Source organism: Protopterus annectens, chromosome 4.part1 (assembly GCF_019279795.1).
Source record: "Protopterus annectens isolate FY-2018-M chromosome 4.part1, PAN1.0, whole genome shotgun sequence".
Taxonomy (NCBI): Eukaryota; Metazoa; Chordata; order Ceratodontiformes; family Protopteridae; genus Protopterus; species Protopterus annectens.
In genome coordinates, this window is record NC_056734.1 from 481,621,584 (window position 1) to 481,645,022 (window position 23,439).

The 23,439-nt window shown below is 42.1% G+C and overlaps 1 protein-coding gene across 2 annotated transcripts in view; it reads right to left on the reverse strand.

Moving 5' to 3' along the window:
* The window catches only part of PCYT1A (phosphate cytidylyltransferase 1A, choline), an 872,556-nt gene extending 852,193 nt beyond the window's left edge, over positions 1-20,363 (reverse strand). The window contains exon 1 of one of the 2 annotated variants that reach the window (XM_044070294.1): positions 20,056-20,363. The gene's annotated coding sequence lies outside the window, so the exon portion shown is untranslated. The remainder of the gene's footprint in view (positions 1-20,055) is intronic. The other variant, XM_044070293.1, reaches the window with a different exon arrangement.
* Between the last annotated feature and the right edge of the window lie 3,076 nt (positions 20,364-23,439).

The window sequence follows — 23,439 nt, forward strand, 5'->3', positions numbered from 1 at the left end:
CCCAGATTTCTTATTACCTCTTCTGTATTAAGGGGGCTGCCGCCTATGTGTAATTTGTGGGTGTTTTGTTTTTCCCAAATGGGATGACTATGCATTTTTTGGCATTTAGCTTGAGGCCCTGACTGACACCAGGTGTCTGTCTCAGTAAGGCCTTTTTGGAGGATGTCCGTGTCAGTCGGAGAGTCAATTATGGCTCCCAGTTTGCAGTCATCGGCAAACTTGGTTAGCCATAGTCCTCCTGTGTTTGCCTGTACTTCTGAGAAATATATGCCGAACAGTAGGGGGTCCCAGAACTGAGCCTTGCAGAACGCCACTTGTGACTGGTTTACAGTCAAACCTGGAACCTGCTATTCTTACCGTGTGAGTTCTGTCTGTAAGCCAGTTGGCAACCCATCTTGTGACGTAGGGGTTTATGTTCAGGCTGGTGAGTTTTTCTATAATACCCGAGTGAGGAATGGTGTCGAACGCCTTGGCGAGATCAAGGTAGGCTCAAGTAGGCTGTGTGAAAGTACAGTTTTGTACCTACCATAAATGTAGATGCCCGATAGGTATGCATCTGCAGTCATAACATATGGGTTGTCCTGCCTCAGGCAGCCCTTCGGTCGGCCGGATTCCAAAGTCTGGGTCTGGCCTCGGCTGATGTCGCACTTTCCCCGACGTCAGAGCTTCTGGGGTATAAAGGCATCAGCCGACGCCATTTTCCTCAGTGTTTCTTGCCCCAGATGCCAGGTGCCCTCTAGGAAGGCTAAATTTGGATAAATGTAGAATGTTCCAAACAGTAGCAAAAAAAATATATATATATATATATATACATATATACAAACAAACAAACAAATACACCATAATAGATTCCCCCAGCTAGCTGAAAGAGGGGTAAGCACCCTAGGAATACCACAGAGGGGAAGGAGGGTGGGTAATCCTGACTGCAGATGCATACCTATCGGACATCTACATTTATGGTAGGTACAAAACTGTACTATGTCCTTCAAGGATGCATCTGCAGTCATAACATACGGGTAGAATACCATAGCCAAACTGGGGGAGGAGGTACTAAGATAAGGATGGTGTAGTTAAGATCCCCTGTAAAACTGCAGTAGCAAAGCCTGCTCGGGATCTGGAGTATAAAGGTAGATTATAATGCTTGGCAAATGTATGCACGGAGCTCCAAGTAGCAGCTTCTAAAAATGTCCTTGGCAGCCACCCCTCGTAGGAAAGCTGTAGTGGTGGCTGTGGCCCTTGTGGAATGAGGCCTGATATTTTCAGGAGCTGTCTTTCCATGAAAAGAGTAGCAAAAGCGAATGCAATTTCCTATCCATTTTGAAATTGTCTACTTGGAATTTGCTTTTCCTTGCACCCCAGTTGCATAGGCTACAAAAAGTTGGTCAGTTTTTCTGCTGGTTTTAGTTCTGTCCAGATAGTAGCGTAGTTGTCTGTGTATATCCAAGGTGTGCAAGAGTTTTTCTCCTTTGTTCTGTGGGTTAGGGAAGAACGTAGGCAAATGAATAGCTTGGTTCAAGGATACCCTGGATACCACCTTTGGCATGAAAGCAGGATTGGTTCTCAGAGACACTCTATCCTGGTGAAAAATAAGGAAAGGCTGTACTGCCATTAATGCCTGTAACTCGGATACTCTTCTTGCTGAAGTGATTGCCAGAAGGAAAGCAGTTTTCCAAGATAAAAACTGTAAGTCTGCTGATGCTGCTGATTCAAAAGGAGGTAGTGTCAATTTTTCTAGCACAAAATTGAGATCCCATGCAGGTAGAGGGGGTCTCCTTGGAGGTTAACATTTTTGATCCCTCTCAAAAATTGTCTGAGTAGAGGGTGAGAGAGGATAGGAGGATCCATATTGTATTCTGCTGAAATTGCTGAGGCATGAATCTTAATGGAAGAGTAAGACAGGCCATTGTGGAACAATTCTGCTAAGTATACTAGGATGTGTGCTAGGTTTGCCACTGTGACATCTGTGCCCTTTGATGTGCTCCAAATGAGGAATCTCTTCCATTTAGATGAGTATGCCTTCCTTGTGGAGGGTCTGTGAGCCTCCAGGATAATGTCCTTGACCCTCTGAGAAAAGACAGTTTGGTTTGGTTTTAAGCAATTTTCCAGGCAGTTAGTTGCAGTGTTTTCAAGTTTGGATGCAGGGTCTTGAAATTGTTCTGCGTTAGAAGAAGAGGCCATAGGGGTAGAGGCCATGAGTTCGCCTGAGACATGCTTCTCAGTAGCGGATACCAGTGTTGTCTTGGCCAGTTCAGAGCTATTAGTATCACCTTTGGCTGTTCCTCCCTGATCTTCAGTAGAACCTTGTACATCAATGGGAGAGGTGGGAATGCATACACTATTAGGGCATTCCAGCTGAAAGAGAGAGAGTCCACCCTCCAGGCTTGTGGGTGGTATGTCCTTGAGCAGAATTTCTTCAGTTGGTGGTTGAGAGGGGAGGCGAACAGATCTATCTCTGGCAATCCCCATTTCTTTGTTATGAGAGTTTGAAGATGTCTGGATGCAGCATCCATTCGTGAGCATCCGTGGTAGTCCTGCTTAAGCTGTCTGCTAGTGAATTCTCTTTTCCTGGTACAAATATGGCCTGCAGCTGGATATTGAGATTCAGGCCTAGGTTCCACAGATCCATCGCCATCCGGCATAGAGGGTAGGAATGCGTGCCTCCCTGTTTGTTTATGTACCACATGACCGTGGTGTTGTCTGTCCTTATCAGCAGATGTCCTTGCTGGAGGAATGGTTTGAATGCCTCGATTGCATGCTTCACTGCCAGCATCTCCTTTTGGTTTATGTGCAAGTTTAGCTGTCCTGGAAGCCATAGTCCTTGGATACATTTGTCCTCCATGTGTGCTCCCCATCCTAGGTCTGAGGCGTCCGTGGTGATGGTCTGCCTTGGTTTTGGTTTGTTGAAAGGCAACCCTCTGTTGGACTGGCAGGCCTGAGCCCACCACAGGAATTCCTTTTGAAGGCATGGAATGATTGGTATCATGGTTTCTAGACTGTGTCTGTGTTGAGACCATACATTCCTTAGGTACCATTGTAATTTCCTCATATGCAGCCTGGCATGTGGGATCAAGATTATGCAGGATGCCATGAAACTCAGGGCCTGCAGGACTTTCCTTGCAGTAAGCTGAGTTTGTCTTGTCAAAGTCATGAAGTAATGTGGAAGTTGTTTTTGTTTTTCTTCTGTGAGAAAAGCCATCTGAGTTGTTGTGTCCAGATCCGCACCCAAAAAGGTTATCCTTTGGGATGGCACTAGTCTTGACTTTTGGATGTTGACTGTGTATCCCAAGGCCTGTAGCAGGTGTATGACATAGGCCAAATCCTTTATCAATTTTGTCTTGTTGTCCGCTTGCATTAGGCAGTCGTCCAGGTATGGGTAGATTTGAATTCCCTGAAGTCTGCAATGTGCAACTACTGATGCCAGGCATTTCGTGAATACTCTGGGCGTAGTAGATAAGCCAAAGGGTAATGCTGAGAATTGATAATGCTCTGATCCTGCAAGAAATCTGAGGTGTCTTCTGCAATCTGGTCAGATAGGGGCGTGCAGGTATGCCTCCTTGAGATCTAGAGTCACCAGCCAAGACTCCTTGCCCAACATGGGAAGAAGTTGCTGTAGGTTCAGCATTTTAAATTTTGGTACAATGAGATATGTGTTCAGTGCGGACAAGTCGAGAATAGACCTCCATTGGGTTTTTTTTCTTGGTACAAGGAATAGTCTGGAGTAAAATCCTTGGCCTTGTTCCATAGATGGTACCCTTTCTATCGCTTTCATCTGAAGTAAATTTTTGATTTGTCTTAAAGCCTCTGGCTTCTGGTTTGGTGGTAGGTGTGGCATTCCGCTCCTTTTTGGTAAAGTGTGGAAGTGAAACCTGTATCCTTTGTCTATTGTTTGCAATGTCCATGTGTCCTTTGTAATGCAATGCCAGTTTTTTGAGAATAAAGCCAGCTTTCCGCCCAAAGGAGCTTCCAGTTGTTCCCTGGTAGGCGGAATCAGAGTCAAGTCATTGTGTCTGTCCTGTGGAAGTGGTCGTAGTTGCAGCTGTGGCACTACTCCTCTGGTTGGCAGGCTGCCACTGACGGCCCCTATAGGCACCCTTTGATTGACCTCTGCCTCGAGGGCGTCTACTTCTGCCCCTCTGGGCTCTGTAGGTGTCTGGAAAGGACCAATTCTTGGAAGGCCAGTTTCTGCTGAACCTCGGAGGTTGGACCTGTAGAAATTCCTTTACTGTTTGCACAGATTTTGCTTTTTCTTCCACTTTCTTTAGAATCTCCTGTGCAGGGGAGCCAAATAAACTTTGTTTCTTCATTGGAGCATCTAGGAGCTTAGCCTTGACATGGTCTGGCAGGGATTGCTCTTTTAGCCAGGCATGCCTACGAATTACTGCCCCAGTCATAGCTGATCTAAATGAAGCCTCCAGTGCATCATAGCCACATTTTAAGAAATGATTACTGACCTGCTGAGAGTTGTGTACCAAATCCTGAAGGGATTTACTGTCTTAAGGTTCTGGAGAAGAAAGCTTCTTATTCAGCTGATCTAACAAATATTCTTGGTACTGTATCATATGGAATTGACAGTTTAATGCCCTGGTAGAAAGAGTAGCAGATGTATAAACCTTTTTACCCCATCTCTCTAATGCTCTAGACTCTCTTTCAGAGGGTAGGGGATTTTTGGCAGTGGTAGCTGCAACACCTTTTGGGCCCTGTGAAATAGTTTCTGGGTCTGCAGCATGGGCTTTATACAGGTGGAAGTGAGAATCCGGAACCCTGTAATATGAATATGCTTCACCTCAAAAAATCTAGATCCCTTAGAACCACAAGGGCGGGAGACTTAAACCTTGACACGGTTATTAATAGAACATGCTGGAGGGACAGATTCATCACCCAGAGACTCCCTATGCTGTGGAACAAAATCCCGGTACATGTGAGGCAGAGCACCTCGCTGGCCTTGTTCAAGAGGAATCTTGACCAATGGATGGGGGATCGCAGATATACCCCAGGGATTACTTCAGTGTCACTGCTTGACAGAGGCACAGCAAAATAATAGGCATAGTTTTATTCAAACTAAAGGGGTGGCGAAAGCCAAATAACTATGGGCTAGGCTTATAAATGCCCTTGGGCAGATAGCCTAGTATGAACCTATGAACCTAATCTGTCAGGTTTGGCAGGGGCCGGGGGAAGAGAATCAAGTGCAGAACTAACATCATCAATTACAGTTAGCACTGGTGGTATGGCTAAGGGCCTATGCTGGGGCAAATGTAAAAAAGTCCTTAGTCTTTTTCTAGAATCAGAAAAATCCTGTCCCTGCCATTGAAAGTGTTCCCTCATAGAGTGCAAGGTCTCCCCAAAGGAAAATTCTTCAGGAGGGGAGGCCGAAGGAATAGAATCTTCAGCATCTGAATCCTCATAAGGAGAATAGGCCCCTTCCTGATGGGTCTGACAAATCAGATCCATCCGTGGAGTAATTAGAGGAGAGAGGTTCAGAGGGTTCAGTCCTAGGCCTTTTGTCTGGTGGAGGATGTGAGGCCCTGTCTGGGTGAGGTTGGGAACCCCTAATCAAGGATATAAGATCCTCAGCAAGACTGAGAATCTGAGAAGTTGAAGAAGGCCTCTGAGAAGTAGATTTGGCAGGTAAAGCTTTTGAAAGTTTGGCAGCTTTAGCCCTGGAGAAGGCCTTAATAGACATAGAAGCTCGGGGCCTAGCTGCCCCACGTGCAGGTGTAGAAGTGTCCAATGGAATGGTGTCGGACAAATCTTGAGCGCTAGCTTCGGTAGGGATTTCTGAAGCCGACTCAGCCGGGGCCTCTCTGGCCTCGGTTGTCGGAGGTATGGATTCTATCGTAGTAAGAATCGAGGGCTCGGTTTCAGCCGAAACCGAGACACTCGCGGTAGGCCTAGCCGTGGTTTCAGCCGAAACCGCGGGCCGCGTGTGTCGGTCCTTTTCCCTGTGTTTTTTGGCCAAATGCGTAGTCGGAGTCTCCGACGGCATTTTATATGCAAAAGCGGATCCGAAAAATTCTTCTGCAAACTCCGACCGACGTCTAAGAGTCCGTCGGTTGAAGGAGGCACAGGCTAAACAAGCTGATACGTCGTGGTGTGGGCCTAAGCAAGGAAGGTAGTAAGAATGGAAATCCTTATGAGGTATTTGTTTCCCACAAGTTAAACAATTATTTACTTTGTCTGACATCGGCTGAGGCAAGAAAGGGTCCCCAACGGGGTACTTAGCTTTTTGAAGTCTTCGGTAGCTGAAATCTCTGGATCTGACCGACCGGCACTTGCGAACAGCTTCTGCTTTCGGGCACCGCGCGGCAAGAAAGACTGAGGAAAATGGCGTCGGCTGATGCCTTTATACCCCAGAAGCTCTGACGTCAGGGAAAGTGCGACATCAGCCGAGGCCAGACCCAGACTTTGGAATCCAGCCGACCGAAGGGCTGCCTGAGGCAGGACAACCCATATGTTATGACTGCAGATGCATCCTTGAAGGACATCCACCTTTCCCTCGTCTATGGCCTTAGTAACTGTCTCGAAGAAGTCAACCAGGTTTAGTAGGTATGATCTGCCTTTAACAAAGCCAAATTGGGTCGGGTCAAGTGTTTGGAGGTTCCCAATGTCTTTAACGAGTTCCATGATGATGCTCCATAGCCTTGCAGACCAGGCTAGTCAGGCTTATGGGGCGATAGTTACCCGGGTTAGTTGTGGATCCTCCTTTGTGGAGCAGAATAACCATTGCTGTGCACCATTCTATGGGCACGCAGCCTGTGGAGAGGTGGAAGTTGAACACCGTGTTTAGGTAGGAGGTTAGTTCGTTCTGTAGCTCATGCAAGACACAGCCTGGGACACATCTGGCCCCATTGATGCTGTGTTTTTGGCTTTTGAAAGGGCTGTTTTCACCTGTGCTTCTGTGATTTCTGGGACACTACACTTTTCCGGTATTGTTGTGGGCCGTTTTGAAGGTGAGAGGGAGGTGAAGTTTGCACTGAATCTATCTGCCAGTATGTTGGCAATATCAGTAGGTTCAGTATATTTTGTGCTATTTTGCACCATCTCAGAGCATATCTGCGAGTTGCCACTTAGATTTTTGACATAGCTAAAGAAGGCTTTGTGGTTATCTTTAGAGTCCTTGGCTATTTTTCTTTCGAAGTTAGCCTTGGATGATTTTATGAGGGACCTTAGTTTCTTACTGATACTGATCAGAGATGTCTTTCCTTCTAGGGATTTTCTTTTTCTCTGAACTAGTTTCCTCCTTTTGTTGTATAACCTGTTTATGGCAGGGGTCCACCAGACTGGTTTCCTTCTCTTAGGGGAGTGAGTCTTAGTTTTGCTAGGGATGGCACGATCCATGCATCCTTGTAGGTGCTCATAGAGTGCAATTGTAAAGGATTCTGCATCTTGGGCAGTGTTATCCTTTAGTGTGGGGGCTGTGAAACTTACCACCTCTGACTTAAGTAAGGTGAAGTTTGCTTTAGAAAAATTTTTCACTGTGGTTTCCTTGGTTGGGGGTGGTGGTGGGGTGTGGACATCCAGGGTGATTAGTTTATGGGTCTGATTTAGCCAGTGATAGGTTGACCTCCGGTACGGACCACCTGTCGCCCATGTTGGTGATGACCAGGTCCAATATGTTGTGGCCTCTGGTAGGGGAGTTTACCAGCTGATCCAGGGCATTTGAGCTGATAAACTGTAGGAAGCGCTGAGCCTGGGAGTTGTACTCAAGTAGTTTTCCCAGTTAATGGTAGGGTCATTGAAATCTCCCAAGATCAGGGTGTTCGGTAGGACCTTCATGTTTTCCAGTGTCTCCAGAAAGGCGCAGTGGTGGTCCTGGGTCATGGAGGGTGATCTGTAGCAGGCCACAATTTGCATTGCAGACCTGCCCAATGTTAGCTGCACATGGATGATCTCAGAGGTATCATGCTGCACCACTAACCTGGAGGTGTTGGTATCCTTGATGAATATGGATACACCCCCTCCTTTTGTGTTTCGGTCCGTGTTCTGTGGCCGAAATGTGTGGGATAAGTTGCAGCCCAGTAGTGCTGGAGTGCTCTCTGTAGCCTTGAACCAGGTTTCAGTTACTGCACAGATGTCGACGTTCTCCATACTTAGCAGTGCTTCGAGCGCATGCATTTTGAGATTTAAACTCCTGGCGTTGAGTAGCATAACCCTCAGTTTTTTGCTTGTGCTGTTTACAGAGGTGGGTTTGAATTTTGAGCCTTGCCTAAAAAAGGCACTATGGGGGCAGCAGGAGCCTTGGCCAGTATTCGAAAGCCAAGGGGTGACAGGTGCAAGCCGTCTCTTGAGAAGTAATGCGGCTTGTAGAGCATGTCATCCCAGGCTGACAGACACTGGATCCCCTTTGAATGACACCAGAAGCTTACCCAATTGTTGAATTTGATCATTTTTTCTTTATACTGAGGTATCATTCTTGGTCAGGGCAGGATGCTACTCAGGGTCAGGGTCATACCCGCCTGGGCTACATGATCAGAGAGCTCTTCCATGTCTCTTTTCATGTAGTCCAGGGAGGTACGGCTCAGGTCGTTCATACCAACATGAACAGAGTCATATTTGTACTTGTTCTGGAGTGACCTGACTGCTTGTGTTATGTGGTGGATTCTGGCTCCCGACAGGCAGCTAACAGTAACCTTCTCCTTGTCCAGCCTAGTGTGTGGGACGTTAGTGTGCCTGACTATTGAGTCACCTTACCAAAGGTGAGACCACTGTCCACCTGTGTCCCTAAGTCTCTCATCACAGTTTTGGTGTTTAGTGTACTGCCACCTATGTGGTAATTCATGGGTACATGTTTTTTCCCAAAGGGGATAACTATACATTTCTTGGCATTAAGCTTGAACCCATGGCTCTGGCACCAAATAGCCGTTTCTGTAAGGCCCTTTTGTAGAATATCCACATCATTTGGGGATTCAATAATGGCTCCCAGTTTGCAGTCATCTGTGAACTTTGTTAGCCAGAGTCCCTTAGTGTTGGCCTGTACTTCAGAGAAGTAGATACCAAACAAGAATGGTCCCAGGACTGAACCCTGAGGTACTCCACTTGTCTGGAACTGGATTTTGAGTCGGCTACTTCTACAGCCTGGGTTCTGTCAGTAAGCCAGTTGGCAGTCCATTGAGTGACTTAGGGATTTATGCCCAGCTTAGTAAGTTTATCTATGATTCCAGAGTGGGGATGGTGTCGAAGGCCTTGGCGAGGTCCAAATAGGCTGTGTGGACCACCTTACCCTCGTCCACAGCTCTGGAGACTGATTTGAAGAAGTCAATCAGGTTCAGGAGACAAGATCGGCCCTTCACGAACCCAAACTGGGTGGGATCCAGTGTTTGAACGTTGTTAAATGTCTTTGTTTATAAGTTCCATGATAATGCGTTCCATGCCCTTGCAGATCAGGCTCAAACTGATGGGACGGTAGTTCCTGGGATCAAAGGTGGATCCCCCCTTGTGGAGTGGGTTAACTGTAGCTGTGCGCCACTCGGTGGGCACGAAGCCTGAGGTGAGGCTATGATTAAACATGACACTTAGTTGAGGTGCCAGTTCATTTTGTAGTTCATGTAGTACACAGCCCGGGATGTCATCTGGTCCCATGGATGCTGTATTCTTAGCTTTGGAGAGTGCGGTTTCTACCTGTGTGGCCGTGATTACTGGAATTTGGCAATCTTTTGGTATTGAGATGGGCCCTTTAGGGGGTGAGAGGGGGGATAAAGGTGGCACTAAATCAATCTGCCAGGATATTGGTAATATCCTTGGGATCAGCATATTTAATGCCATTCTGTTGTAGCTCAGAGCATATCTGAGCATTGCCATTTAGATTCTTGACATAACTATACAATGCCTTGTGGTGATCTTTGGAATCTTTGGCAATTTTATTTTCGTAACTAGCTTTGGAGGATTTTATGAGAGATCTCAGCTTCTTATTGAGGCCTGTAAGGGAGTTTTTTGCATCCTGGGATTTTCCTCTTTTCTGCAACAGTTTCTTTCTTCTGTTGTATAGTTTGTTTATGGCAGGGGACCGCCAGATTGGTTTTCTTTTTTGGAGGAAAGCATCTTGGTTCTATTTGGGATGGCGCGATTCATGCACAAGTGGATGTGCTCATACAGTGCCTTAGTGTAGGATTCAGAAGTCGAACTTTCAGCTCCCGTCTGCATGAGTGTCATGACGTTTGTCACTTCTGACTTGAGTAGCATGAAGCTGGCTTTGGATAAGTTTTTTTACGGAGGTTTCCTTACTGGGGGGTGGGATGTGGATGTCAATGGTGATTTGCTTATGGTCATACCTGACCAATGAGGGGGTGACCACTGGTGTAGAACATCTATCTCCCATGTTGGTAATGACCAGGTCTAGGATACTAGAGCCCCTGCTGGGACAATGGATTAGTTGATCCAGGGCGTTGGAATTTATGAATTCCAAGAACCGTTGGGAAAAGGTGTTGGTACCCGAGTAGTTTTCCCAGTTAATGGCAGGGTAGTTGAAATCACATAGTAAAGGTGTAGTGAGAATCTTGGTGGATGGTGGGGGATCTATAGCAAGCTACAATTTGGATTGCAGTCTTACCTAGTGTTAGTTGCACCTGGAGAATTTCAGATGCCTTGTGTTGGGTAACTAGCCTGGAGGTGTATATCCTTGGTGAATATTGACACTCCTCCACCTTTAGTGTTTCGGTCTTAGTTTAGTGGCCGAAAAGTGTGGCAATAGTTGTAGCCTGGTATTGCAGGGGTGCTCTCTGGAGCCTTGAACCAGGTCTCAGTTACACAACATATCGATGTTCTCCATTTTTAGGAGTGCCTCCAGAGAGTGCATTTTGAAGTTTAGACTTCTAACATTGAGTAGCATTACCTTACGATTTTGCATGCTTGTATCTGTTACAGTGGTGGTTTTGTCCTTTGAAAGCTGCCTAAAAAAGGCACTATAGGAGTGGCAAGAGTTTTAGTCAGTAACCTGAATCCCAGGGGTGACCGGTGCAGACCATCTCTGGCAAAACATTGTGGTCTGTCGATCAAGTCGTCCCAGGCAGACAGATACTGGATCCCCTTTGAATGACACCAGAAGCTTAGCCAATTGTTGAAGTCAATAATTTTTCCCTTATACTGTGGTATCATTCTGGGCGAAGGCAGGATGCTACTCAGGGCTAAGGTCATACCTGCCTGGGCCACATGATCTGAGAGCTCTTCCATGTCTCTTTTCATGTAGTCCAGGGAGGTATGTCTCAAGTCATTCACTCCAACAAGGACAATGACAGTCGTATTTGTACTTGTTGTGGAGTGACTTGAGTGCATGCATTATGTGGCGGATCCTGGCACTCGACAGGCATCTGACTGTAATTTTCTCCTTGTTCAGCCTAGTGAGTGGGACATCAGTGTGCCTGACTATAGAGTCACCTATGACTAAAGTGTTTGGTACGTTGTCTTGCCTTAGGGGCTGTTGTTGGGTGGCACACTGGTGTTGTGAGCTATGTGTCACTTTGGTTGTGATTGGTGTTTGCGTTTCAGCTTTGGAGGTCCTTGTTGCTTGGGCAGGTTAATGTTAAGGGCCTCCACATGTGTGGGTTGTGTTGCTATGTGTGAGTGTTGAAGTGCTATGTGTTGCTTGAGGTGTAGTGCAGGTGTTAACCTTCTCCACTTGACTGTCTAGCACAATCTTGGCTGGAGAGAGCTTTGCTTCCAGTTTGGCTATGTAAGTGCATCTCTTGCAGGTTGTAGTGCTGGGTGGTAGGAGGAGAGGTTTGTCTGTGTACATGAGGCAGTTGCTGCATTGCCCCAGTATGCCCAGATTAACCAGGTGGACAGGAGGAATCACCGGACGCTGACCCTTGGACATGCCTGTTTAGGTACTTTTTTGTAAAGTACGGTACTCTTACCTTTGCATTTAGTTGTTGTTGTGTCTTTCGGCTTTTCCCGGTTATGGGTTGCCACAGCGGAACTCCGGTCCGCTAATGATTGGCAGTAGATTTTTACGTGCCAAGTTGCCAGCCCTGACGCAAACCTTCAACAAAGGTACGCCCATCCATGCATGTCTCCACACAGAAGACGCTCTAGCTGAGAATCGAACAAGACAACGTCTGCCTACGATTAATTTCTCCTTATTAACAAGGAGAGTTGAGTGCTTGTTCATAGGTTCATAGATTAGTACTAAGCTAACTGCCCTTGCGAGCCATTTTAAGCCTAGCCAATTATCCCTTGGTGAGACTCAAACCCTGTACCTTGTATTTGTAAGGCAAACACCTTAACCATTAGGCCACCCTCCCAACCCTTGTATCAGTTTAAGGCTTCCTAGTGCTTTCCAGCAGGTTCTAGAGCAAGTGCTAGTCACAGGGGTTCAGATTTTAGTGCTACTACTGAGAAACCAGCTAGTTCTAAGGGAAAATTTCAAGAGCAGACTTTCTGGCACCTGGAATAGTTTAACCGTAGCCTCGTGGTGCTGCACGATGCAAAAAATACGCAAACACACACGTTTTTAAGCCAGAAAATTGAAAGAAACAGAAATCAGCCCAAAATGGCTAATTAAATTCTCATCCAGCTGGTATTGTAAATCCACAACTTGAACCACGTAGTCAACATCTGTCTTACAGTAATGTTCTTCAAACCTTCCACATTCAGTTTTGATTTCTTCCTTTTCACCTGCTTCTTTTCTCTACCTTCTATGTTGTAAATATTGTGCCTTTTTCTGTAGACTAAAGGTTTTCTGATAGAAAAATATCATCATTCCCTGAAACCTGTGTGTTACATTTTTACTAAGCATTCTCTTTCCTTTACAGTCATTAATCAGTTTCCTTTTCTTCCTTATTTGTTGTGAACTTCTTCCTTTTTTTCTTTTGTGTTTCCTTCTAAACAAACTGGATCCTCAGATTGCTGAATACTTGCATCCAGAATTCCAAAGTTAACAGGGGCTGAATGATCTTTGCAGACAACAGATGCATCATTTCCTACGTGTTCTATTTGTTCTATGCCTAACATTAATTATTTCATCAGTCCAGTCATTAATATATGAAATAACAGTTCTCAAAGCAATGCCAATTGCACAAGTGCAATCATCATCACCAAGTCTTGATTTACTTCCAACAATGGTAAGCAAATCATCCAACTTTTGACATGAGGGACACAGATCACCAGTGTTATAAGCTGTTGCCTTTAAATACTCTGCATTTACAATGCATAAGGTATCTCTGCATTAGCAAATCATTAACTGCATACTCATTTAAGGAATCCATAGTCAAGTTTCAAACGAATAAAATATTGCAAAACAAAAGAATAATCAAAATCAGTAACCATAGAATCCAAAGAGAACTTAAATCAACTTCTATGACAAAAAATAAATAAATCACACCAGCAATATACAACTACATAATAAAAGTACAGTAAAGCTGTTCTGGCCATACAAGTAATGCAAGCCAGAAAAAAGTTGTAACTCTTTAACGTTGCATATGAAGGCATGCAGTACCTTCTGCTCACTATCGCTCACAGTCAAACTTCTTTTTAACAGTAAAGAATAAATCACAAACCAGGGTAGGATTGTTTAGATATGCTCAGGATTTTCCTCTCTGCGGTCTGTTTAAGTTTATTGCTGTCTAGGCCCCTTGGGGCAGCTAGAGCTTGCCCGTCTAAAACCTATTCCCTTCTAACAGGCAGTGAAATTAAAGGTAAAACAACAAAATATGAATCAAAGTACAAATTATTAACAAGTTGTCCCTCCCTACATACAAACAGTGAAAAACAGTGATAACAAATAAATATAAATTCAAATAAAACTTTTCTTACCAGTCAACTCCACAGTAAATCACAAACTAAAGCAGGATGGTTTAGATATGCTCAGCAATGACATACACAGGAGTTTCAGACTTCATATCCTTCAGGAAATGCGTGCTAACACAAAACCTGTTACTCTAGCAACTTTCTAAATTTATAAAAGCAACACTTTAAATGTGTTCCTATTTTGGGCCTTTGCCACCCCCCTCCCCCAATTACTTTTTTGGCTTTGTCCAGACTTCTTGTGCTTACTGGGTGAGAGCTATGGCTACATATGAAGAAACCATACCTTGGATTTCTACATCTATGCTGCAAGAAATAATAATGCTAAAAGTTGTCAATTTTAACCGGTGGGAACATAAACCAAACTCTTTCATAGATCAATTGGAATATTCCAAATACCAACCCACTGTACGATGCCCTAAGTAAATTTAATACAGTTTTCCTCAACCTCCTAAATAACCCTGCACCCATAGAAATAAAAGAATAAAAACAAACATAAGTTAGCTTTCCAGGTCAGAAAAAAAGTTTGGAAAGAAAAGCTAACACATAAAATTCCACAAAATTTCCAACATTATAGACCGCTCGACAATCAGAATTTAGACAAAAAAATATTACAGCAATATTCAAAATAATAGCACAATCACAAAACATTCTGGTAAACTATTATAAATACTGCATCCTGACCAAAAACACAATCCTAAACCCTCTCCAAACAATACACCACTTGAAACTGCTATACAATTCAACTCTTATTTTACAGACAATATAACATTCATTATTAAAGACTAATGCACTGTCCAACAACCACAAACCAGTACTTCCACATTCACCTTAAAACCTGTCACTACAGCCTATACAACACGACTCTTAGCAAACTGAAACCATGATCTACTTCTGTTGATAACCTACAAAGTGGATACCTTAAATTGGCAGCTAACAGTATTACCTATTCAAACTATTACAAAAATGCCAGGAGAAAAATGTTTTCAAACTATCACCGTTTATTAACTTTAAGCACAAAATAAAAAACGTTTTTCGTTCCACTAAATTGCGAAACTTCTTCAGAAAAAAAGCGCTCTACTCATGAACACAATTATATTTATAACCTTTTAGGTATTACTTACTAAATTTTGGCACAAAAAAATACATCAATTAAGGATTGATTTACTTAAAGTTATCTTAACCCATAAAATAATCCTAACCCATAAAAAACTGTGTATTCATTTAAAATGTATTTAAACTTCTCAAATCAATAAACACAATCTAAACAGATGCAAGCACATAAAACCGAATAAATACAAGCAAAAAAACTATTTTAAAATTATTGTCTTATGAAATATTCTATAAATGCATAAAAGAAAACTTTACTTTATAAATGCATAAATATAACCGTCAAAATGAAATACCAAATATATATAATTTAAATATATAGATTTATGAAATTTATAAATTATGAAATTTATAAATTATAAATACCCCCACCCCGCTAAAAAGCATAAATTTATAAATATAGATATTCTGTTTATCTTATCAGACTGGGTTAGGATTATTTTATGGGTTAAAATACCCCCACCCCGCTAAAAAGCATAAATTTATAAATATAGATATTCTGTTTATCTTATCAGACTGGGTTAGGATTATTTTATGGGTTAAGATAACTTTAAGTAAATCAATCCTTAATTGATGTATTTTTTTGCGCTAATACCTAAAAGGTTATAAATATAAGTGTGTTCATGAGTAGAGCGCTTTTTTTCTGAAGAAGTTTCGCAATTTAGTGGAACGAAAAACGTTTTTTATTTTGCGTTTAAAGTTAATAAACGGTGATAGTTTGAAAACATTTTTCTCCTGGCATTTTTGTAATAGTTTGGTCTACTTTTGGAGCAGTTTTTGGAGTATTACCTATTCAGTTTTCATCCTTATAAATATTTCCATTCAGGCATCCCATGTCCCTTTCATCTAAATAAACATCATTCTTCTCCACAAAAAATGGCACTTTAATACATATTACAAAATTTTAGGCCCATAGAGATCTTATTCCGCCAACTACAAAATATTACATAATTGTACTCAAAAAGCAACTACTAAAATAGCTCATTCAGGAAAAATCCTAACCCACAAGCAACACAATTTTCATCCATTTCATAGTAACCAATATCGCTCTTCAAGCCCTCATAGATATTGTCAACAAAGCCAGGAAAGGCAGCAAAATTCTGTCCTCCTTATTCCTAGACATATCCAAGGTCTCTGATATAGTTTATCATTGCCAACTCCTGCTTCAGATGTCTTCACTAGAACTGTCACCATCTACACTCCAATGGTGCCAAAATTACTTCACTGGTAGACATCAATCAGTGAAATGGCCCTCCATATTCTCCCCCTACCTCCAAATTATTATAGCAATAACCCACGCCTGGGTGTGGGTAATGCTAAATTTACCCACGGTTGGCGTGGTTTGGTCCCGAGGGCGAAGCGGAAGTGGGTTATTGCTATTATACCATGACTCGGGTACCAACACCTTTTCCCAACGGTTATTTAAGAAAAGAAACTATTACTTTTCTTAAATAATGGCATAGTATAATGCCTGTTTACTGCCCTTCCGCAGATGTCTGGCATCCGCGGCAGTTCTGATGTACTGCGCGCCTGCGCAGTACATCAGAGCTGTGGGCAAAAGCAACGGAGAAAGCAAGATCTCCGTTGTTTTTTGTAGCTATGTTAAATGAGTTTAACATAGAGACAGTTTAAAATAAGCAACGGACATCTCCGTTGCTTACTTTAAACTGTCTCGCTATGTTAAACTCATTTAACATAGCGAACACTAAAAAGCAACGGAGATCTCACTTTCACCGTTGCTTTTTAAAACATTGTCTCGCTATGTTAAATGGGTTTAACATAGCGAGACAGCTTTAAAATAAGCAACGGAGATCTTGCTTTCTCCGTTGCTTTTTTTTAAAACACTGTCTCGCTATGTTAAATGGGTTTAACATAGCGAGACAGCTTTAAAATAAGCAACGGAGATCTCCGTTGCTTATTTTAAAGTCTCGCTATGTTAAACCCATTTAACATAGCGAGACAGTATTTGTAATCGAGTTATACTAATGGAAAAAAGTCCGGGCGACCGGACCTTTTTCCATTAGTATAACTCGATTTACAACGGGCACGCTGGCCAATCAGCGTGCACGATTTGGGGGGATCATGGTATAATACCAGTGTTACACAGGGCTCCATACTTGGCTCCATCCTCTTTAATATTCTCATCAATACTTTCTATACATCCACCCAACATGCTTCACTAATACAGTACACAAAACGCCACACTCATATGTTCATCTGACAATCTAGCACATCTCCAACAAATCTTTCAAGAAGCTTTCACAGCTACCGAACAAGGTCTCCATAACACACAACTCATGCTCACCACCCCCAAAAAAACTATTAATTTTCTTCCCCAAATCACTGTTTCACAAAATAATGCTTCAAAATACTTTCTCTCTCTAAATAACACTACTACCGATGTTAAATCTCACAACAAAGCAATAGGAATGTAGTGGATGAAAATATTAAACTTGAAATGCATAAAAAAACTAGATGTACATTAGCCACACCTACCTCCTTCTGTCACTTCTCTACTGTGCTCCTATCTGAAGAAACTTCCAAGCTTCACTAAAAGCAAAACTAGAACAATGTTATTATAGAGTTATTTAACATCGACCCTATCTTTGCATGGCACTAAAAATTCTCAGATGGTTAGAACTTCACCACCATTTAACATACATGCAGCTATTTTTCACTTACATAATCATTCATTACCTCTCCATCTGTTCTGTACTAAATACAACAACACAAGTACATCTCTAAATGACTAAAAACCTGTACACAAACCATCTAAGTCTGCTGTTTACAGATTATACTTCTACCTTGTCACTAAATCATGGAACTCTATACTCAGATCCATTAGGTCAACTTCTTCCCTGCAATCAGTCATTCTTAAACACTTCCTGTCTCATGCATTCCTCTGTTCCTGCTCTACACCAGGCTGACATTAGCACAGTTATAATAAAAAATACCATCTCCTAACTACACTCAACCACCATTCTCACTCACCCTTTCCTCTATGCACTCCCCCTTATGGTAACAATTTATTTTATTTTTTATTTTACATTTGTTGACCGGGCTAGTCTAGCTGGATACATATCCATTTTCAGTAGAGGCCCGGGGAGAAAAGCTCCATGTGCAAAACAATATAGATAAAAAACAATAACAACATATAAAATGACAAAATAGTAAAGAAGAGAAATATAATAATAATAAAAATAAAAGATACACATTTTTAAATAAGGTCATGAAAAAGTCTAGAGAATAATATGATAAAAACATTTTAAGTAAGGTTTTGAAAAAAAAGTCATCATAGAATATATACAATGTATAGTGTGGAAGGCAGTTACCAATGTTGATAATAAGGAAATATATGTGAAGACTTATGAAGACTAAAGTCCCATGATTCAGAAAAAAGAAAATATAAATAAAAGGTTAGAAAGTGAATGGAAGTTGATGCAGGTGGTTAATGCTAGGGGATAAAGCAATTAGTTAGGGGTAATACAGGAACATAACCAGTGTTTTTTGAGATGAAGCTTGAGCTTCTTTTTGAAAAGTGTATGAGAGGAGAGAGTTACAGTTGGACTTTGCCCTTATTATCACTTACCTCTCTCCCTCCACTCATTCTCCCTTACTCTAATTTTAAACTCACTCTAACCTATCTTCCTGTCACATATTCCTCCTACCATCATTTCCCCCCTTGCTTTTCTCTTTTCAGTCTTCCCACCTTTATAACACTCTCAATTTCTACTGATTCCCATCTTCTCTTTTATGACTTTATTTTCCTCATCAAATCAAATCATACAACTGCTGTTCATATCAAGATAGACCTATATTATGCAAGCTTTACTCCTAGGCAATGTTCAAACTGAACTGTTACCACCCAGCTACAGTGCATACCAAAGCTTTGTTCCTGCACTGTAATGTTTACATTCTGGCCAATGTTAAACTGCACTGATACCTACTCATCTAGATTTCTCTGATATTATTACTGCTTAGTGTTTGGTGCTTTTCTTCTCAGGCCACCGCTGAAAATGGGCAACAATCCAGTTGGACTTTCCCAGTAAATAAATGTCAAATAAATAAAAAAAAAATCTGGATGGTGTGCAAAGACTAGGTTGGAGAGGACTGTGGAGCTTTGCATGTTGGGCATTGGGAGGTAGTGGGGGGGCCACCATGGGGCCCTCAACCTTGAGTGCCAGTTGACCCATGCCTAGCCATGGCAACCATGGTTAGAATTTGCTGGTGGTAGTTTTTTTTTTTTTTTACAGGGCAGTCCTACTTTGAGTGGTCCTGCCCTATGTGGGAAAAATACAATGAAAAATGCCCCCATATTTTAGAGAAAAAAAGTCTAACTTTTCTCTTGATATTGCAATTTACTAAGATGTTACCGTTTCACACATTCCAGTTACAAATGTCTACAACTACAATTCCATGACGGACTCTGTTTTGGCAGTGGAGTGGAAACTGGTATTTTGTATTATTCTGGTTGACCTAGCCTAAAAAAATTCTTACCATTTTCTGAAAATAGAAAAACATAGACATATACATCTCACTTTGGGTTTAATATGGCAATCCTACTTGTAGAAAAAAAATGTACCAAACAAGATGCAAGTCATAGCAAATAATTTATTCGACCGACAAGAAAAACTAGCACTAGTCATTCCAGTTAACAAGACTTCGTCTCTTCTGCGTTCTTTGTAGATGTGTACCTATTCTTGCAGCGTATTCACTTAAGCACTACAACCACGGGGCAGGTGTTGATCTCACATCTCGACAATCAACAAACAGGATCGAAATGCTCAGGACAGAGGTCCCACACCAAGGATATTTTAAATACTGGGACTACATAATTAAAAAATGCTAGTACATAAAAACATTAATAAACATGAGTTTTCAGAAGTAAAAGACGTCTCTCAATTTAAAGTCTGCCATTATTTGTTGACGGTAAACTTTCATCTTAAAACCAAGCACAAACTGCAAGAAGGACAGATCAAAATTCTAAGCTAGAATCAGAGATAGTTAAGGAGTTAAAACCACATACATCAAACTAGCTACAGACGGGCACTGCTGTACAAGATCGCAAAGCGACACTTTGTTAACACCTAAGACCAACTTTCTTTCACAAACTGCTAGATGAGATAAAACCAGAGCAAATACTCTACACATAAAGATGAACAACCTTGGCATGCACTATTTCTCTACTAAAATATTTTAAATATAGCTTACTTTTCAAGATGTTCTACAACTTTCTCAGCTGAACTTGACAGTTCGACGGTAAGAACCCTCTACCCAACCACTCCCCCGTGTTAAACCACGTAAGACGTAGAATATCAACAATGGACGCGCCTTGGGCTGTGAATAGTGTGTACATAAAAGTGATGGTTACTGGTTGACTATTAATAGTTTGGCATAAAGGAAGTATGGCTTCTTAATTTACGGATCCTCATATGTCAAAAGAGTAGTATCTGGACTTCCGCATAATGTTTCTTACAACAATCTGATTACTTTATTCGTGTTACTTCGGTCCTCCACGTCATTACGCGTTTCAGCGTATGAGCGTGAGTGAAAGCCGTGAGACTTCAACGTGTGTTGTTAAAGTTGGGTTTGCTCAACGATGACCCTTGCTTTTTATGTTGTTTAATTAGAGCTGCACCTCATAGTTCTCAGTCTCTTGGTGGAAGAGTTCTGGGTAAAACCATAAGTAATTGGGAGGACTAAGCTCCAAATTCGGACAAATGTTATTGTTATTATAAACTTAGAAAGTTGTTAGAATAATCGGTTTACGTCAGCATGTATTTTCTGAAAAATACGAATACTGAAATTCAAATTTCTGTCATTATTTAGAGACGACAGTCATCGGTGATGTATCCGAAAAACACAAGTTTTATGAGGAACAGATGAAAATTTGACGCAGAAATCTGTAGACATTCTGCGAAATGCTGGACAGTTGAGAGGTATGCTATGTCAGGTTCGCAGCCGTGGAGTTTTAATGAGGAAAGCAAAACAGTTCTATTGTGGCCTTCATATGAATGAACTATTGTCACTATAGCTACTTGAGTAATCACATGGCTTTGAAAGTTTTGCATTATTTAGGCAACACTTTTCAAGTGCGTATGATTTGTAGCTGTGTTTTCTCAGTTCTTAATAAAAGTTATGATTTTGTGCCAGAATGATGGTAACACAGCACAAATAGTGCTTTTGTGTGGGTGGAGAAATACTGACTACCCTTGCAAGATGTAAGAGAGAGGAATAGCACAGTACAACTTTGTGCTGGTGTAAATTAAGAAGAGTAGTTGCATGGACGTCTTCTTTATTAATTAATGTATAAAAGTGTTTCTAAGAAATCCGTCCTGTTTAGGAACAAACTGTTTAAAGCAATGTTGTGATTTTACTGAATGAGCTAATTATTTGTAGGAAAGGTCTGTTTGTTATACCGCATATACAAATGTCTCCTCATGTTATATGGGATTTATTTAAGGGAGTATATCATCACATAAAAGGTACTGCACACACAAATGTCTTTTCATGATATATGGGATTTATTTACGGTAGTGTATTGTCACAGAAGAGTGTGTGCTGTGTTAGCAAGTTACTTATAGTCCAGGGTTTGCGATCTTCAGCTTACATTTGATTGCTCTGTGACTAAGCAAATCACATAACAGGACAGTGCTCAAAGGCTGAGTCTAAAAAAAGCCCATGCAGATCAGTGCTCCTACCTGATTAACAAGTAAAATATAAAGCAAGTACACAGGAAGTGTTGTAACTAATTAAATGTAGTAAAATGTTTAATGTTGGCGTAAAGGTAATTGCTGGAAGGAAGCAAATGTTTTACATAGTAAGCTACTGTTTTCTTTAAAAAGTTGTTTATTTAAATAATGGCTGGCATAAAAATGACTGAAATGTGTTTGTAAGCAACCAAGTAACTACTAGCAAAAGTAGTCTGCACATTGTGACGGATTTATTTAGAGGAGGATAATTAGCACATGTAGTGATTGCAAGTGTCTACCTCTCGACTATCCTTTATTCTAACAAAAATGTAGAATTAACCCCAAAACAAAACGCATGCAACACATATCTCGCAAAGCCAGTGTGCCGAACAGTCACAGCTCTTAAGGCTAAACAACACTCCTGATACATTTGTAATAGGTGACTCTATCGTCAGGCACACTGACGTCCCACTCACCAGGCTGAACAAGGAGAAGGTCACGGTAAGAAGCCTGTCTGGCGCTAGGATCCGCCACATAACACAAGCACTCAGGTCACTCCAAGGCAAGTACAAATATGACTCTGTCATTGTCCATGCTGGTGTGAATGACCTGAGACGTACCTCCCTGGACTACATGAAAAGAGACATAGAGGAGCTCTTTGAGCATGTAGCCCAGGCTGGTATGACCCTGACCTTGAGTAGCATCTTACCCTCACCAAGAATGATGCCACAATATGAAGACAAGATGATAAATTTCAACAATTGGCTTAAGTATTGGTGTCGTTCAAAGGGGATCCAATGCCTGTCAGCTTGGGATGATATGCACGACAAGCCACGATGCTTTGCTAGGGACGGCTTGCACCTGTCACCCCTGGGCTTTCGGATATTGGCAAAGGCTCTTGCTACCCCCATAGTGCCTTTTTTAGGCAAGGCTCAAAAGACAAATCCACCTCCATAGGTATCACAAGGGATAAGAAACTAAGAGTAATGCTACTCAATGCCAGAAGTCTAAACCTCAAGATGCACGCACTCAACTCTCCTTGGCATGGAGAACATCGATATCTGTGCAGTAACAGAAACCTGGTTCAGGACTCCCGAGAGCACCCCAGCACTACCAGGTTATACCTCATACCATTCTTTTCGGCCCCAAAACTTGGACCGAACCACAAAAGGAGGGGGAGATCGATATTCAAAGATACTCACACCTCCAGGTTGGTGGCAAAGCACGAAGCATCAGAGACTATCCATGTGCAACTAACTGGGTAAAACTGCCTTCCAGTTTATAGCCTGCTACAGACCACCCTCCCAAACCCAGGAACCCCACTCGGCCTTCCTGAGAACACTGGAAAATATGAAGGTCTCTCCGAACACCATTATATTGGGCGACTTCAACTACCCAAACATAGATTGGGAGCATTACTCTAGCTCCAACACCCTTGCCCAAAGGTTCCTAGAATTCATAAACTCAAATGCTATGGAACAACTTGTTACCACTCCCACAAGAGGGGAAAACATACTGGACCTGATCATCAGCAACATGGGGACTCTATGCTCCAGACCAGAAGTGTATCCCTCACTGGTAAGATACCATAAACTGATCCCACTGGATATTCACATCCCGACCCCACCCCCTGCCCAGAAAACCACAGTGAAAAACTTCTCTAAAGCAAATTTCACACTCCTCAAAACCGAGGTGGAATCCTTCAAAGACCCCGGGCCTGTGGAAAATACGGCCCAGACCGCAGAATCCTTTATAAATGCATTCTATGAACACCTTCAGGAATGCATGGATCATGCAATCCCAAATAAAACCAAGACCCAATCCTCCAAAGGCAGACGACCTGTCTGGTGGACCCCAGCCATAAACAAACTATACAATAGAAGGAGGAAGCTACTACATGATA